Genomic DNA, 14,953 nt, shown 5'->3' on the forward strand with positions numbered 1-14,953 from the left:
GAATACGGCTCTTCTTCTCTCCAACGCAGAGGAGGAAGGGCTGTGCAGATTCAACTTTTCCAAGGAATGTCGCCATGCTTGTCCCCACCTAAGATTAAAAGACAGCACATGGTGGGGTTTTAGTCCCTCACTAGCAACAAATGAAGAACATTTTCCACCTTCCTTTAACTGTGAACATGCCATAAAAGGGGATGCGACTTGCAAGGAAACTCCTGTGAGCTTAAGTGAAAAGATCAGTTCTAATGGGCTCATACAATTCTTTGTGCCATTATTTTCCCATAACCAACTTTTTGTTCCATTTTGTCATAAAATTAACCCTGATCTCTCCCATCCCCTCCAAAAATAACTATAAATTTATAATACAAATAATGCCAAATAATGACTTTCCATTTTACAGTCTTGTAAAAATGAGATCAATTTACAGTAAGTGAAGCACAATAATTCATGTCAAAAACATACCTTCATGAACTTCACAAGACGATCAGCTGCCTCAGTTGCACTAATTTTTACATGTTTCTTCCCTTTGGCGGTTAGAGGCAAGAGATGAACCAGCAGGAGAATGGCTGCCAAGTCGCTATCCCATTCTGATAAAATCATAACAAGCCATGTTGAGAATGCATACATAGAAAAGACTGTTGAACATATTTATCTATCAATACATACCATAATCACTTGATTCCTCCTGAGCAGACAGAAGGTCATCCAGGTGAACGCTCTGTCGAAGGCTTTTGCTGACAGTGATGACCTTTGGTTTGTAGAACGTTGGCCATCTTGCAATGAACTTCCCCGAGAGGTCTTCTCCAAAGAGCATGATGAAGTCCTGCTCAATCTAACAGAATAAAAAATACCATTAAAAAACCCAATTCAAAAGTTGGGTAAAAGTATTTCCCACCTTGACACAACTCACATCTTTTGCCATCTTGCCGTCAGGTGGTCCTTCAGCCAGTCGTTATCTCTGTGCTTTGGTGTTCTCTGTGATCACTGTAGAAGATGAGATCGCTGAGCTTGGAGATTGAACTGACGAGGCTAACCCATCTTCAGAACTGAAGGAAGCGTCTGTTACCTCACTCTCGTCAACGGCGCCCACTGTATAAAGTTTAGAAGACTCATTAGCAAACAACTTAAAATTAACTTCAGATTTATATATTTTTAAAATGCATTAGAAGGAACACTTGTTTTAATGCTTTTAAATCTTACCAAAGTGTTAGTTACTACTTTGAAAGACACTGTAGCAGACCTCAGGAGTTCATCAAAAATATCAGCATCCACATCAACTCCAGAAGATTCCTTCAGGTCTACACAGATTTCACTTGCCAAATTGAATTTAACATGAACTGGAAGGAAACAAATATACTAATCTTAACATGCTCATTATAGCATATGGTTAGAACTGGTAAGAGTCAATTACATTCATAATTTGAAAATATTTAGAATAACATTTTCAGACAACGAACTGGTGGTTGAAATAGTACATTTTATCTTTAATGTTCCCCATATTGTTTGACATAGCCGTTTTTATGAAAAATAATGACATAATTATTACTTGAACACGGACAGGGGTTGGTTAATAAGCATTCGGGCATAATTTATGATAAACTACCTTAAGCTCACTTAATTTAATGGCAGCTGCCACAACATATTTAGTACTCAACTTACCCTCGAGCATGAATTTCAAGTAATCATAGCAGTCATCCGTCACTGGAACCCGAACCCATTTCTGGACGGTCTGATACTCCACTTGAACCAGCATTTCTGCATAACAAAAAAGGGACACGGTCCAAGCTTTGCCACCTTACAGATATTTTAAACCAACCCTTTATCACTTCCACTATCACTTTGAACACGTCAGCTCTGTCAACTATATACACTTCATCCAAGCTAGAGTGTTGAGCTAGCTAGCTAGTCAGAATCTGCTACCGTTTGCAAAGTTAGCTTTTTAGATACACACATCGCCAATATTTCAAATAATACAGAAATACAAGTATTATCCATGGTTTAAAATGACAACTAGAACTTACCAAATATAACAGAATTCAAATTTACCGTTCGCCTAGATTTGGCAAAACGGCGGGACCTTGAATTTGGTGGATTTTCCATGCAAAATGGGTTGAATATCGTGCACTCTTTGAAGTCTCAAACTAAAAAGCACATTTCCAACGAAACAATGGTCATGTATGAATATTTAGCTCACCTTTAGGAAAGAATTGTGTCTTCCGTGGGCGAAATGAAGCCGTACCGACCGACTGGCTGGTGGCGTGACGACAGAAGGTAGAACGTGCTCTGCAGCCGTTACGCGAAGGCGGGGCTTAAGCAACACCAACCAATTAACACTGGAATTTAACAACGCAAATATTACGGAGTTTACACTTGCAGTGTTATTTTAAAGCTGTGTGGTGTCAAAACAACACTCACACTCTTTATTTAACACTACACCTGAGATTTTAACACTGGCATTTTTACTGTGTAGATATCCTAACCCCCCATGTATGAGTGGGCTGCGTCTCTCCTAGCAACAGATAGCCCCCCTACCCCTCGTTTTAGCTTATCTTCAGATGCTCAAAACAAGTCAAGAATGAAGCTGGTCTGATAAATTAAAGATGAACAAGCAGCCGCCGCCCTCCGTCTCTAACAACCGAGCTGTCGATGATGAACTCATATTAGAACATGGCTGCTCCTTCCCACTTCCTCATTCCTGTCACTCATAGCTGGATTTTCTTTTTCTTCTTCTAAAGAGCAGAGACACCATAAGAAATAAATTAATAATAATAATAAAAAAACACAGTCTCGGTGACAGCCCGTTCTATGGGGTTCCATTTGTGTCAAAAATAAGTAGAAGTCAAATGTGTAGATGTTGTTGGTCTATGTTGTTGCTATGTGTCTATGGTCTTAGTGCTTTATGGATATGTCGATGTTGCATGTAGATGTTGCATATGTAGGTGACGCATATGTTAGATATTGCATATGTCTATGTTGCATATGTGTTTGCTGCATATGTTATGTTTCTAGCTGCGTCGTGGTTATTACTCAGTGTCATCTTGTCAATTCATCTGCAGTAAAACAGTTGTCGTGGCCATTTATGTAAAGGTTTTGTAGTTTATAATTTCTACCAATTTTGTTTTGTTCTTTGTGTAGTGGAAATATATTTAAGTTAATTTAGATTCAAAATTTGTAATTCATTTTTATATTTGGAATTATTTTACATTGTTAACTGTTAGACCCGCCCACCAATTAGAGCGATTAAGAACACACCGGGTGCTGGGTGCGGTGTGGATTGTTTGGTAGATTGTTTGGTGAATGTCTGGGGTGGACGGGAGGCTTTTGTAGAATGATTTTTTGACCACTTGAACATTTGAACACTTGAACACTGGAACAGTTGAACATTAAATCGAGACTATTTTTTTATTTCAACTAAGTTACAAGACTTTTTATTTCAACTTTAACAATAAATGAATCAGTAAAAGTGCGTACAAATCCGAAACCACCCGTTACCACCCACAGCCTTTATTGGAGTTTATTTTTGCTTTTTTGGAACCGAAGGCTGCGACATTTAAGTCAAAAAATCATTACATACTTTTTGACTTAAAAAAGTATGGACTGGCTTGGAACGTTTGGATGATCGAACTTGGAGGACTGAAACTTCACGTAATGGACTTGGAGAAGACGCAAAGTTCGTGAGTAAATGCGGTGCTTTGTTGGAAAGAGCAGAGCCTGAACTGCAAAGTGAAAAGTTTGTTTTGGACAATTTTCTTTTGGATTTGGAGAAACGAAATTTGTGTTGAAAATGGATGAACAAGATGAAGGATTTCAAAAGGAAAAAGAACTCTTTAATTTAATTAAAAGGCGCAGAGCCAAACTCAGCGTGCTGACAAGAAAAAGAAATGACATTCATGCTTTAATTGATGCGGGAGAATCAAAATCCTCCATAGAGGAGCATATGAAAACTTTTAATAATTATTTAGCGGAGTTTATGGACTTGCAATCTTCAGTTCAAAGACTGCTTAGCGATGAAGAAAAAGAAACTGATCACGGCGATTGGTACGAACCAAAGCTGATCAGTTTTAAAGAGTTCTTGGATGACATCGAAAATTGGATGGATGGCGATCGAGATGCACAGAAGAGCGAAGTATGTTCGGCATTGAACGTTGAATCAAAGGCGGCATCTCATGACCGTAACGTTGAGCCGGATGACAGCGTCTCACAGACTGCGCAACAAACGGTTGGCAAAGACTCTGAAAGGCTATCTGGGTCCGCAGCTAAACCAGTCAGCACTGCGCCCAGTATAGTGAGTAAAGCTTCTAGTTCGCGGAGTAAAAGTTCCCGTGCGGCTTCAATGGCGCTGATGGAAGCCGAGGAGGAAAGAGCCGCTCTGAAGGCGGAGGTGGATGCGCTGCAAGAAAAGCATGCGCTTGAGCTGGAAGAACTTCAGTTAAAAACAAGAAAAGAAGCATTGGCTTTGAGAACCAAGCTGGTGAAGGCGGATGCAAAGATGAAAATCTACAACTCTACGCAAGAGCAGAAAAGTCATGTTTCCAGCTCTGGTGTCATAAATCAGGATGCATCAGTTTCTGCGACATCTACTGAGTTCATACCCGCTGCTACAGCTCAAAAGGCTCCAAGAACGCAGAAACGATTGTCTACTCTTGTACCTTTGCCAATGCCCCAAGATACACCTATTAATGAAACATTAAAAGTGAAACCAGAAGGGGAAAGCCCAAGACAAATATCTTCTCAGGTTGATGTTCATACTAGTGCATTAACAGAGATTATGATGAAGCAGAATGAAATCACTGAGATGCTTGTAAAACAACAAAGACTGTCACTCCTGCCATCTGTAGAAATCCCTGTTTTTAGTGGAGATCCTTTGCATTTTAGGTCCTTTCTTAAGGCATTTGAGCAAGGAATAGAAACTAAGACAGATAACATGCAGGACAAGCTTTATTACTTAGAGCAGTTTACCACAGGTCAGCCTAGAGCTTTAGTGAGAAGTTGTATGCACATGAGTCCACAAACTGCTTATCAGGAAGCAAAAAGACAGCTTGAGTGGAACTTTGGTAACAGAGCAAAAATAACATCTGCATTTATAGACAAAGCTCTGAATTGGTCAGTCTTAAAGTCTGATGATGCTGCAGCTTTAAGAGCTTATACATTCTTTTTAAGAAGTTGTTTCAACACAATGGATGAAGCTGGGTTTATTGAAGAGCTTGAAAACTCAACCAATATGAGAATTCTTGTTTCAAAGTTGCCTTTTAGACTTCGTGATACATGGCGACTAATTGTGGTTGACATAGCAGAAAAATATGATCGTAGAGCAAGGTTTAAAGATCTTCTTGATTTTCTGGAAAAACAAACAAAAGCTGCATTAGATCCTGTTTATGGAGAAGGTCAAACTGTAAAAGAAAAAATGGCTTTAAAACCATCAAAGGTTCCTTTTAAAACCAAAAGCAGCAGTTTTGCCACTTCTGTTGCTGTGGTTTCTAAACAGAACAATGACAAACAGGTCCAGTTTAACCATGAGGTTACAAAGCTGGTTCAAGCTCGGTGCTTATTTTGTGATGGAAATCATTGCATGGAAAAATGCGACTCATTCAAGCAGAAAGCCAACAAAGAAAAGGTGACATTCCTTAAAAGTAAAGGTTTATGCTTTGGTTGCTTACAGAAGGGACATATGAGTAAGAACTGTCCACAACGTCTAACATGCCTCACCTGTAATAAAAGTCACCCTACTGTTCTGCATATTAAACCAACAGAGCAGCAGTACCAAGCATTTAAGGCTGAGGGTAAAGAGTCACCAATTTCAAATGCTCTTGTATCTTTGAATGTTGGTAGCTACACTGGGGCCGGGTCCAATGAGTGTGTTCTGTCAGTCGTCCCAGTAAAAGTAAAGTTGGAAAAGGGGACAAAGATTGTGGAGACTTATGCCTTTCTAGATCCAGGCAGCTCTGCAACATTTTGTACAGAGGCTTTGATGATGCAGTTAAATGCATCTGGAAAGAAAGTGGAAATCATGCTAAAAACCATGGGTCAGGAAAAACCCGCAAGTAGCTACAGATTATCTGGTTTGGAAGTAGCTGCTTTAAAAGCAAATGAGTACTTGAAGTTGCCTGATGTTTATACTCAACAGTCCACTCCTGTCACTAAAGAAAACATCCCTAAAGAAGAAGACTTAAGAAAATGGTCTTATCTGAAAGTTGTTGAGTTGACACCAATAGATGCTGGCATTGGGCTGCTCATTGGTGTAAATTCTCCCAAAGCATTGGAACCTTGGAAAGTAGTTAACAGTGAAGGTAGTGGGCCTTATGCTGTGCTAACACGCCTTGGTTGGGTTGTTAATGGTCCACTCAATCAGGGTAGTGAAGGAAATGGACATGTTGCTAATTCTATTCAGGTGAACCGTATCTCTATAAGCAGTTTGGAAGAAATGCTGGTCAGTCAGTATAATCAGGATTTTATGGCGCACGAGTGCAATGAGCGAACTGAAATGTCTGTAGAAGACAAACAGTTCATGGATATCATGTCAGAGTCAGCGGTACTTAAAGATGGTCATTATCACCTGAAGTTACCCTTTCGTAATCCAGAAGTAAAAATGCCCAACAACAAACAGGTGGCCCAGCAGAGGGCGCAAAGTCTGTTAAAACGATTTCAGAAGGATAAGTTATTCTTTGAAGAGTACAAAGAATTTATGCATAATGTTAGTGTGGAAGGGCATTCAGAAATCGTACCACAAGATCAAATGGAACATGAGGAAGGAAAGGTGTGGTACGTACCTCATCATGGGGTCTACCACCCCCGTAAGAAAACACTGCGGGTTGTTTATGATTGTGCTGCAATGTTTGCTGGAACATCACTAAACAAAGAGCTGTTACAGGGACCAGATTTGACTAGCACCTTATTAGGTGTGCTCATTCGTTTTCGGCAAGGTCCAATAGCCCTTATGACAGACATTAAAGGGATGTTCCACCAAGTCAGAGTTGCTCAGGAACATGTAAATTATTTACGTTTTCTCTAGTGGTCCCACGGTGACATCACAAAAGAGCTTGTTGAACATAGAATGTTGGTCCGTATTTTTGGTGCAGTCTCTTCCCCTAGTTGTGCCACATATGCACTTTTAAAGACTGCTGATGACAACCAACATCTGTACCCAGAAGAGGTTATTAATACAATCAGACACAGCTTCTATGTAGATGACTGTCTCAGGTCTGTACAGACAGTTGAGCAGGCCATTTCTCTTTATCAACAACTCACTGAGGTGTGCGCCAAGGGCGGATTTAGGCTCAATAAATGGGTGTGTAGTGAGCGCTCTGTCCTCTCGCAGATCCCTGAGGAAAACAGAGCAACAGGTGTAAGGATGCTAGATCTTAGCCGGGACCAGCTTCCCACTGAAAGAGCCCTGGGGGTACAATGGGATGTTGACCAGGATGTTTTCACCTTTAGCATTGTAAGCAAGCACAAACCACTAACAAGACGCGGTATCTTGTCCATTGTCAGCTCTATTTATGACCCTTTGGGTTTCTTAGCTCCAGTTATTCTCCCTGCTAAACAGATTCTTCAACATTTATGTAAACTGAAGTTTGGCTGGGATGAGACAATTCCACCAGAAATGGCACAAGTTTGGAAAAAATGGATCAAAGATTTAGTTCTTCTTGACAACTTTAGTGTCAGAAGATTCATCACACCCAAAAGATTTGGGGAAATAAGAAGTGCACAACTGCATCACTTTTGTGATGCCAGTGAAACTGGGTTTGGTGCTGTATCTTATCTTAGGCTAACTAATAGCAAACAGGAAGTGTGCGTTTCCTTTGTTATTGGTAAAGCAAGGGTAGTACCATTAAAACAAATCACTATACCACGACTTGAACTTGCTGCTGCAGTTTTAGCTGTATGTCTGGACAAAATGCTGTTAGTTCAACTTGGACTCAATCTGAGTGAATCAGTCTTCTGGTCTGACAGCACAACCGTCCTGCAGTACATTGCAAACACAACGACACGGTTCAAAACTTATGTAGCTAATAGAGTGTCCATCATTCGTGATCTTACAAAGGTTACTCAGTGGAGATACATCAGCTCAAAGTTGAATCCAGCTGATGCAGCCTCTCGAGGCATGAAGGTTGGCTCTTTTTTAAAGTCTTCCACCTGGATCAGTGGGCCAGAATTCCTCACAAAACCTGAGATCCAATGGCCAGCAGTGATTAAAGAATTACCTGTCCATTTGGAAGCTGATCCAGAGGTTAAAGATCAAGTCCTGACATGTGCAGCTGTGCTGGAAGAAGTGTGTCCCACCACCAAGCTGCTAATGTACTTTTCCAGCTGGACAAAGCTAAAAAGGTGTGTAGCATGGCTCCTGAAACTAAAAGAAATGCTACAAACAAAGAAGTTGCTAACTGCACACTGTGGAAATCAAATGTGTGATAAACAGGACAATAAAACAGATGTTCAGCTCACTATTGATGATCTGTCCAAGGCAGAGGAAGCCATAGTGAGAGTTGTACAGAGAAAACACTATAGCAATGAAATGGCTGCTCTGAGCTCTGGTGCAGTGAAGAAGTCAAGTCATCTGTACAAGCTTGATCCTGTTGTTAATGATGGTGTGTTGAGAGTGGGAGGCAGACTGAGCAAAGCAGCATTACCTGAAGAAACAAAACATCCTGCAATATTGCCTAAAGGAAGTCATGTTTCAAAGCTCATTCTTCAACATATCCATGAAAAGGTTGGACACAGAGGAAGAAATCACATGCTTTCTACCCTTCGACGACAGTACTGGATCCCTCATGCTAATTCAGCAGCCAGAAAGATCATCAGAGACTGTATGGTGTGTCAAAGGCAACGACAAAAGCCAGGTGAGCAAAAAATGTCAAATCTTCCTATTGACAGAATCTCAACTGATCTTCCACCATTTACTTATGTTGGTACTGATTACTTTGGACCAATAGAAGTGAAGAGAGGGAGAACTATTGTAAAAAGATATGGAGTTCTCTTCACATGCCTAACCTGTCGTGCAGTTCACCTTGAGGTGGCACATTCTCTTGATACAGATTCCTGCATAAACGCCATCAGGAGATTAATCTGCCGCAGAGGACAAGTCAAGGAAATCCGGTCGGACAACGGAACCAACTTTGTCAGCTCAAATCGTGAGTTGAAACAAGCCATGTTAGAGCTAAAGCAAAGTAAAATCCAAAAATGCTTAGCACAAGATGGCATAAAGTGGACTTTTAACCCTCTTTATGGAGCCCATCATGGTGGTGTATGGGAGCGCCTGGTGCAGGAAATAAAGAAAATACTGTGCTCCATCACAAACCAGCAAGCACTAGATGATGAAGGCTTGCACACAGTTTTATGTGAAGTGGAGGCTATATTAAATGATCGCCCGATTACACCTTCTTCTGAAGATCCCAATGATTTAGAGGCTCTTACTCCAAATCATTTGCTCCAGTTAAAAAGTAAGCCTGTGCTGCCACCAGGTTTGTTCAAAAAGGAGGACCTGTACATGCCGAGACGTTGGAGGCAAGCCCAATACATTGTGGACCTGTTCTGGAAACGGTGGGTGAAAGAATATCTCCCTATGTTGCAAGAGCGACGGAAATGGAACAAGACTCGCAGGAACTTTGCCATTGATGATGTGGTGCTTGTTGTTGACGAGGCTGCACCAAGAAATTCTTGGCCTATTGGACGCATCACAGAAACCATGGCAGATGCAAGTGGATTGGTTCGACGTGTTCGAGTCAAGACGAAAACAAATGAGCTGGAGAAGCCAATCAACAAGATATGTCTCCTGCTGGAGGCTTTGTAGAGACGACAGCAAATGTTTGTCTCCAACTGAGCTAAGTTCTGGAACCTCTAGCTCTACATTTACACTGATACTCATTTACTGACATGCTGAACATCTCATTCTACTACCTACACTTTTATACACACACAGACCATGCACAAGGACAAGAGAAGAACGTGGAATTCATGGAACATTGACTGTTTTTCCCTTTTTTAATTTTTTCACTAAGAAGACATATGGACTTAAAAAAAAAAAAAAAAAAAAAAAAATTGTATAACATGGATTACTGCATAAGTTAATGTTTAAATGAAGTATTTGTTAATAGAAAATATTGTTGAAGAGCTAAGTCTACGAATGATATTAATTTTGCATTTATTAATGGCCACTTATGCAGATGTTAGATGTAATTCTTGTACATGAATTAGGGGCCGGGATGTCGTGGCCATTTATGTAAAGGTTTTGTAGTTTATAATTTCTACCAATTTTGTTTTGTTCTTTGTGTAGTGGAAATATATTTAAGTTAATTTAGATTCAAAATTTGTAATTCATTTTTATATTTGGAATTATTTTACATTGTTAACTGTTAGACCCGCCCACCAATTAGAGCGATTAAGAACACACCGGGTGCTGGGTGCGGTGTGGATTGTTTGGTAGATTGTTTGGTGAATGTCTGGGGTGGACGGGAGGCTTTTGTAGAATGATTTTTTGACCACTTGAACATTTGAACACTTGAACACTGGAACAGTTGAACATTAAATCGAGACTATTTTTTTATTTCAACTAAGTTACAAGACTTTTTATTTCAACTTTAACAATAAATGAATCAGTAAAAGTGCGTACAAATCCGAAACCACCCGTTACCACCCACAGCCTTTATTGGAGTTTATTTTTGCTTTTTTGGAACCGAAGGCTGCGACAACAGTGAACCCTTCGCAGTTGTTTTTTGATGTAACTTCTGTGATTGGTCAATGTCGTTGGTCAGTGTTGCTGTTGCCTGTTCTCTTCACCATTAATAAGTGTTGAAGTAGGTCATGTCTGATCAAAGAGTTCATTAGATATTACAAAAATATTGGTCTTTCAATATAAGTGTTTTCAAAATGCTTAGATTTCTACCTTGTATTTTCTTCAGGCATTAATCTACCGCTCCCTCCAACTTCCTCCTCATGCGCTCTGTTGTTCACTTAGGGACTGTCAACAAATGTCCGATCCAAACACTCCTGACAAACAAATGTAAATAACTGCCTTGCCTTGTGACCACCTGACACAACAAAGTGGTAATTAGGGTTACACGACACACTCTATTGAATTTTAAAGTCATATTCAATATTTTAAATAATTTTAATATTAAATAATATGTTTTCTTCAATAGCTTCCAAGTCATGTGACCTATTTACTCAAAATCAGTGTGAAATTGTTCTAGTAAAGTGTGTAGGTGAGGCACACTCATTCTTACTCCATTTGAACCCTTTTTATATTTTTTAACAATTTTTAGTCAAAATTTAGTAACTATATTTTCTAGCAAGTTTTGTCAACATTTTCTAAATTTGACCAATTGACCAATGACAGAAGTTAAAGACATTCAGACAACTACTTGAACCAACAACAGGGGGAGTAACATAACAAAAAACATCTGCAAGGGGTTCACTGCTTTACTGGAGATGAATTGACAAGATGACAATGAGCAATAACCACCATGCAGCTAGAGACATAACATATGCAACATGTGCTTATGCAGCGAACACATTCAGAACATAGATATATGCAACATAGACATATGCAACATCTACATGCAACATCGACATATCCATAAAGCACTAAGACCATAGACATCTACCAAAGACACATAGCAACAACATAGACCAACAACATTTGCACATATGACTTCTACTTATTTTAGACACAAATGGAATCCCATACATTTCTCCCCTCAGCTGTTGTTTTTAATTCACAGAATACGTCTGAACGCTGATGTTCGGTTTGCCGATAGGGTTTCTAGCTCCGTGGGAGGAAGAGGAGGAGGAGAAGGAGGTGGAGAAAAATGGAGAAGCAGGAAGAAGAGAGCGAAGAGGTTCAGGTCTGAATTCTCCCCCTGACCGAATGTTGGGCAAAGAAGAGATGCAAAAAGTGACTTCGGCTGAAAGTCAGCGTCGGAGCATTTCTGCCCCCTAGTGGATCTGCTCGTCACAGAGGGTGAGCAAGACGACGTTTTAAATACTTATTTAAGCCGAAATAAAGAAACTAATTCTGATTTCAGCTCAGATGAAAAGAGGTAAGGTTGCTATGACAGCCATAAAAATGGCAGATGAGAAGTTATGGTTGTTTCATCAACGTTAAGAGTAGTAGGTAACAATGACTTTCTTTTACACATCTAATGAATCTTCTTTTCTCCAGACCTCTCATGCTCTGTGTTTCAAGATTCCTCTGAAAAAAATAAAAAACGTATATGCTTGGATTGCAAACCTATTTATCTAACCAGAATAACGAACCACTAGGCTGTGTTTCACAACATGAAGGTCTCTGCAGACACTCAGCTAACAAAAGAGACGTTTTCCATTTTCCCTCCTTTCTCCAGCAGCAGCAGCCAGAAAAGGAGATTAGATTTTGTGCTGCGCCGTTAGCAGCCTCTAGGTGGCAGCAGAAGCAAAGAATCAGCCTGGTGAAGCAGAGAAAAGCTTCTCATCTCCACCAGCATCATTAGCTATCATGATGTATCTAATGCAAATGTGTCGATACACAAATGGATAAATAGAGGGCAGTTTGAGTGAAATGTCATAACCAATATAAATGTCAAATGTCAACAAACAAATGTTTGTTGACAGCGTTAAATAAGAACAAACTAAGTCTGTTCTGAGAACTATTAAATAGTTGAATCAATGAAGTGTAATTGATCACCGCCTTGTTAGAAGTTCCTCAGTCAATAATGAATTTACATTCAGTAGCTTTATTTATTAAACTGGTGGAGTAAACTTGGGTTCAAATTCAACTTTTTTTTCTGAGACCTTCCATGAAACCAAATGTTTCAGCCAAAAACAGGAATTGGACTATTTTCCCCTGAAATGCTGAAAAATCTTATTTTTCTTCAGGGCTGAAACAATTAATCAATTAACTGTGATTAATCAAGTATCATAAGTATAGTCAAAAATGTTTACTTATTGATTAATCTTTAACTGGAGAACAGACTGAAAAAAGGCTGTATGCTGAAAAATCATTCTCAAAACAGTACAAACAAATGACCAATCACTGATAAAACTGTACAAACAAATCCCTTCATCTGTAAACACATTCTAAGCGAACTAAAGGGGCAGTTTTAGCTTCACCTGGTTCAGATCCTGCAAAAGAAAGAAAAAATATCTCCTATGTAGAATTTTTTGCTATTCATTGATTAACAAATACCTTTTTCTATGTTCATTTATTAATGGGTATCAAGGCTAAGTAGTCCCAATTGAACCGATCAGCCTTACACTGCATTGATGTGAGGTGAAACAGAAAAGTTTTTCACATTAATGTTTGTGTCATTTTGTTGAGTTTCAGGCAATCAAATGTTTATTTTATTGAATCATTTTATTATCTCCATCATTTCTAATATTGTATAACAGTTTAAATGAAAAATTTGCAGAATGTGCCAAAAATGTTTCACCAAGTTTCAGTCAATAAATGCATCAGCTTTAGCTCACAAGTCAGAGTTTAGGGACGGTGGTTAATCCTCTTCTACACAGAGGAGCCACAAGCACAAAACACAATTAAATTCATAGATAACAATTAATCACATTAGATTGAAAATAATATTTCCCACTAAGGCAAACAAACTTAAAAAAGTTAAACAATAGTTTACTTTGTTGCAAGTTTTCAAACATGCTAAAAATAACTTCTATTTGAAAAAAAGCATCTTTTCACAAGCTGATCCTGTCAGGTAAAATAACTCAACAGAAACAGTAGTGAGACACTGAGAATAAATGCAACTGCATTGATATAAAAGTTAGGTTTTTTTTCTTTGCACTAAATAAATAGGGACAAATAAGATCAGATTTGATCTGTGTTTGACCTGCAGGTAAATCTGGCCGACTGCAGAATCTACATATTATTTTTAACGGGAGGCACTTTTTTATGTTAAAAACTCATTTTCATGCTGTGATTTTGCCTTCAGGCATTGCTGAGCTGGAAGCAACAGCTTACAGGCAGAACCACACACACTGCTTGGAGCATCATGCCTTTCTTCAGTAAAACACACACAGATGTACAGTACAGACCAAAAGTTTGGACACACAGTTGTGTCCAAACTTTTGGTCTGTACTGTAGATGGAGGATACACTCTTAAGTTTTCACTCACCTGAGGAAATAAACAGCTGCTCTCTCTTCTGGAAATAAACGCTCAGGCTAACCAGCAAGCAATAAGTGACATGTAAACCTGCACCTAGGCCTGTCACGATAACAAATTCTGCTGAGCGATTAATTGTCTCAAAAATTATTGCGATAAACGATAATATTGTTTGAAGACCTTTTTACACTGATTTAATGGAAATGACATAATAATGCATGCGATTTCCTGCCAAAGATAGATACACTTTATTTTCAAAAGAACACTAAACACTGGAACTGATAAATAAAATAAACAAAACAACCAAAGACAAAATAAAATGGATTCTCAGTCTCCATTAACAAAAAATATAATTGAATAAAAACTAAACAACATAAAGCCAAAGTGGAAATAAATACTGCATTCAACCAAAAGAGTGCAGATTATGAAGTCTGTATACCGATCATCCTGTAGTGTGTTATGGTAGACCGTCATGGCCGCTCTGAGCTAAATCAGGGGTTTTCCCTGACTGGGAACTTAAAGCAGCCTGTTGAATGTGACAGGTAGCCAATCAGAAAGCACGGATTCTCCTCTGTGTTTTCTGAGGGGAAATTACAGAGGAGAATCCCTAACAGCTGACAACCTGAAGTCCAGCGGACATTGGAGATGATATGTGGAAACAACATTAATGTTTATTCAACATTTCATGCAAATAATATAGAAATGACAAGAGGAGGAGTTGGAGGGAAATTGCTACCGCAGTTGATAAACCTGGTGACTTTTCAGCTGTTCTTCGTTAACGTGACATAAATAGGTTATAATGATTTTCATTCAGTCAGGTCTGACACTAGCCACATGCATTGCAGGTACAGTAGATTGTAGTAAAGTATTGATTA

General features: G+C 39.1%; 1 protein-coding gene and 1 long non-coding RNA gene across 9 annotated transcripts in view; both read right to left on the reverse strand.

Annotated features, from left to right (window-relative positions):
- The window catches only part of agrn (agrin), a 466,151-nt gene that overhangs the window by 337,727 nt on the left and 113,471 nt on the right, over nt 1-14,953 (reverse strand). The gene's annotated exons all lie outside the window — the stretch shown is intronic.
- Nucleotides 914-2,471, reverse strand: LOC116720193 (uncharacterized). The gene is made up of 3 exons (XR_004339347.1): nt 1,657-2,471; nt 1,198-1,334; nt 914-1,086 (listed from the first exon to the last, which is right to left on the reverse strand). It is a non-coding gene; the product is annotated as an uncharacterized LOC116720193 (long non-coding RNA).

This window comes from Xiphophorus hellerii, chromosome 1, assembly GCF_003331165.1.
Source record: "Xiphophorus hellerii strain 12219 chromosome 1, Xiphophorus_hellerii-4.1, whole genome shotgun sequence".
Classification (NCBI taxonomy): Eukaryota; Metazoa; Chordata; class Actinopteri; order Cyprinodontiformes; family Poeciliidae; genus Xiphophorus; species Xiphophorus hellerii.